The sequence below is a fragment of the Macaca nemestrina genome, chromosome 7 (genome assembly GCF_043159975.1).
Source record: "Macaca nemestrina isolate mMacNem1 chromosome 7, mMacNem.hap1, whole genome shotgun sequence".
In the NCBI taxonomy this organism is placed as follows: Eukaryota; Metazoa; Chordata; class Mammalia; order Primates; family Cercopithecidae; genus Macaca; species Macaca nemestrina.
The window spans coordinates 55060489-55064790 of record NC_092131.1 but is presented as its reverse complement, the minus strand read 5'-3'; the positions used below and the strand labels follow the sequence as shown (position 1 = coordinate 55064790).

Here is a 4302-nt window from a genome sequence, read left to right as displayed (position 1 = left end):
AAACAGAAGTTAGACACTTATTTTACAGTTTTTTGAATATTTGGGACGAATATTATGACTATATTCTCTATGCACAATTGTTAATACGAAAATGAAAAGGAAGTAATGTTTTGACACCCAAAGCCTCTCTCCAGGACTTAAAAGGGAGGGGTGTTTTCTAGGCAAGAAAGAACCAGTGAATGCCCCTCTGTGCGTGCAAAAGGAGAGAACGCCCACTGCATTTTAAAAGTACATCTTAAAATAGTGCGTTGCAAAGCTCAGTGGGCTCAGCCCTTTATGATTGTTGGTTAGAAGACTGTCAGGGATCATTTTCCAAATGCCAGCTTACAATCCCCTGTCATCCAGAAAGTTCTTATTCCTGGGAGAATTTTTAGAATTTAGAGAATGGCTAGTAGGGCTGACAGCCCCACGCAAAGCCGGTGGGGAAGCTTCAGAGGAGTGGTCCCCGTGCAGCTATTTCTCATCGTTTTCTTTCCTCGTTCCAGCCAGTGCTACCGGTCCTCTTTCCTGGGTCCAGCCTTTGACATAAACTGTGCAGCTGAGACCCCTGACCTCTCTCCCCGCTTCCCTGTCTTACTTAAGCCTGGAACAGCTCTTGCTGGCACCTCTGCAGCTGTGACTCATTGCAAATGCTTTGCATTCCGGGATGTTCTTCAGGGTTTTGGGTCTCCCCTGTGGCTCAAAGAACCAGGCAAGTTGAAAGGGAGGAGTAAAACAGGCCCTGCAGCTGCCAAAACATTGCAGACGTGAGGCGGGAAATTGTTAGGAAAACGGAAAAGGTTTTGTGCTGGAAGGACCCCAGCCAGTTGCTCCCTCGCTTGGGCCTGCTTGTAGCTGGAGCAGAGCTAGGGGATTCCTCTGTGGAAGCTGAGTCAACTGTGGGTTGTCCCAGCCCCCATGAGGTTCCATTCACAGACCCAGAGGCACCACACCCCATCTGGAGACCATCTCCATGTGTCCATGAAGGACTGGGTTAAAGCCACTCTGGAAAGCAGAAATGAGGGTGTCATCTAGAAGTATTGTTTGTCTCAAGTGTTGTTAGTTTACCTTTACGTCACTGGAATGATTTTGTCAGCTTGTTCCGCCTCCTCACCACCTTCAGCTGTACACAATTTATGTTTATAGTCAGGTCAACTGACATCTACTCTTATGACAGCTGTGTTCTTCCCTGCCCCTTAAAGCTATGAGACCCTATGTTGAAGGTCTTTAGGTAAAAGAAATTAGTGTCTAGCTGTCCAGGTTAATTCAATGGAGATGGGGGAGGGTAAGCTGTGCCCTCTCATCTTCACTTCTTTCCTGATCCTCTATAAAGACTCCAGTGGGGCATCATTTTAAAAACCTTTTAAATAAACTTTATCAATGTAAACTTACGTATAAGAAAACACACCCGGGTTGGCTCCGGTTGCAGAGCTGAGTGTCCTGAGAGGTCAGATTGCTGTCAGACATGGCTCATGAACATGGACACAGTAAAATGGAACTTCCAGATTGTAAACAATGGAAGATAGAGGGGACACCATTAGAAACTGTCAAGAAGAAGTTGGCTGCACGAGGGCTAAGGGATCCATGGGGCCGTGATGAAGCTTGGAGATATGTGAGTGGCTTTGCAAACAATGGTTCCTCTATTGGTGCATTATTACAAGGATTCAAATGGGGATTTGCTGCATTTGTGGGAGCTGTAGGAGCTGAATATTATCTGGAGTCCCTGAATAAAGATAAGCATCACTGAAGATAATACCTGGAAGTATCACAGTGGTTTCTTAACTCTCCAAAATAAGATTTCTTCACTGTAGCCTACTTGTCTGGCTTGTCCCTTAAAGAAATTAGTAAGATTTAATAAAGTAAAATATATGCAAAAAAACCTCACTCCTTTTTGGTGTATAATGTTATGAATTTTTTGACAAATCTACATACCCATGTAAAGCATAATTTGAAGCCAATGGCTTAATAGACATGAAAACAATGAAATAAATGCACATGGTGGGGTCAACAGTATTTCATATTCACCTACATTTCTCTCACCCTGTGGGTGCAACATCATCACATGTTAAGGCTCCTTTGCTATCAAACAATATTCAATATAGTTTTACTTGGATTTCATAGGAGGAAACAACTTGGATTGAACAGAAAAAAAAATATGAAGTAAAGTGGGAAGAGAAAAAATTGCTAGTTTTAAAAAAATTTTTGTTTTACTTTAGTTCAGGGATACATGTGCAGAACGTGTAGGTTTGTTACATAGGCTAGATTTCAAATAATTTTTTTTCTGTATAACAAGTATTAGCTCTTAAAAGTTCTTTCCGAAATTAAGAAATTTCGGAAGTAATGATGCTTTTTTTTGTGAACCACACATTTCAATTTTATACATTGACTGACTTCCACAAAAAAATGAGGATTATCATACTTCCTCTCCTTACATTACCCTCTCCTCAACTTTCATGTTTTTATTTTTATTTATTTATTTTTGAGAGTGAGTTTTGCTCTTGCTGTCCAGGCTGGAGTGCAGTGGCGCAATCTTGGCTCACTCAAACTCCGCCTCCCAGATTCAAGTGATTCTCCTGCCTCAGCCTCCTGAGTAGCTGGGATTACAGGCACCTGCCACCATGCCTGCCTAATTTTGTATTTTTAGTAGAGACGGGGTTTCTCCATGTTGGTCAGGCTGGTCTCGAACTCCTGACCTCAGGTGATCCACCCACCTTGGCCTCCCAAAGTGCTGAGATTACAGGCATGAGCCACCACGCCCGGCCCACAAAAACCTTTTATGTGGCTTCTGCTCCTTTATTTCTTTCTCGAAGTCTTCTCTTAATTGCCAGGATATCATCAAGTAGTTTCTCTGAGAGAGGCTCATGGATGCTGTGTTTTCTGATGTTTTTCTTGCTTGCGAGAGTCCTCTTTGCCCATGTGTGGGAACTTACTTGCATAAGATCCTTGGGTTACACTCCATTAGCCATTGGTTCACTGTCTTCTGCCATTAAGTTCTGAGGTCAGCCTGTCCCCTGCATATAATGTGTTGTTATTTGTCTGAATGCTTGAAGAATTCTTTATTTTTGAATTTCAATAGGTAGGTCAAGATATGTCTTAATATTGAATGTTCTATGTTGAAGTAGTTTGAAACACAACGTGTTCTTTAATTCTGCAGAGTCGCTTTTCTTTGTTTCAGGGATGTTCTCTTGAATATTTTTCTGTTCAATTTGTTGGGCTTTCTACTTCAGAGACACAATTTGTCATTATATTACTTCATCTTCATCTAGTTCTCACTTCTTTTTATTGTAGAGGAGGAAAAGTAATTTTCTCTACCTTTCATAGTTCTTAGTGAGATTCTTATAATCAAAGACAGATTAACAAGAGAAAAACAGAGGTTGATTAACATGTATACCTCAGGAATACATGGGAAATACACAGAGAAATGAGTCAATCTCAAAGAAGTGGCTTTGAATTCAGCCTTATATACTATAGTTCACTGAAACAAACAGGTGCGGGGAAGGCCAGTTATGGAGAGTTAACCAGGGAAAGCATGGGTAAACTAGGGTAAGGTTTGTTATGTGGATTTAAGTTGGTGCCTTCTCCATTGACAAGAGTCTTTTGTTATTCAGAGTCATCCTCTCCTCCTGGTACAGAGAGAAGTCATCCTTACAAATGGAATTTTCCTTTATATTTTCCTTACAAGACAGTAATTTGTTTTCAGAGCTAGTCCTTTGCTGTTGCTCAAAATAATCCTTGTGCCAAAAAGGCATATTTTGGGTGGCATATTCTGGTCTCCTATAGCCATATTTCAGATGTTATATTCTGGTCTCCTACACCACTTTATTTATTTGAGACAGGGTTTCACTCTGCCACCCAGGCTGGAGTGCAGTGGTGCAATCTCGGCTCACTGCAGCCTTGACCTCCCAGGCTCCAGCAATCCTTCCACGTCAGCCTCCTAAGTAGCTGGGACTACAGGTGCATGCCACCACACCTGGATAATTTTTGTATTTTTTGGTAGAGACGGGGTCTTGCCGTATTTCCCAGGCTAGTCTCAAACTTCTGGGCTCAAGTGATCCTCCTGCTTCAGCCTCCAAGTAGCTGAGACCACGCCTACCACACCCAGGTAATTTAAAAAATTTTTTGTAGAGACAGGGTCTTGCTATGTTGCTCAGGCTTGTCTGCAACTCCTGGTCTTAAGTGATCCTCTCTCCTTGGCCTCCCAAAGTGCTGGGATTACAGGTGTGAGCCACCTCACCTGGCCTAGTTTTTTTTTTTTTTTTTTTTTTGAGACAGGGTCTCACTCTGTCACCCAGGCTGGAATGCATTGTTGCAATCATGGCTCAC

The 4302-nt window shown here is 42.2% G+C and overlaps 1 pseudogene; it reads left to right on the top strand.

The window, feature by feature from the left end:
- The first annotated feature begins 1444 nt into the window (after window positions 1-1444).
- Window positions 1445-1726, top strand: LOC112426670 (NADH dehydrogenase [ubiquinone] 1 beta subcomplex subunit 3 pseudogene; annotated as a pseudogene).
- The last annotated feature ends 2576 nt before the right edge of the window (window positions 1727-4302 follow it).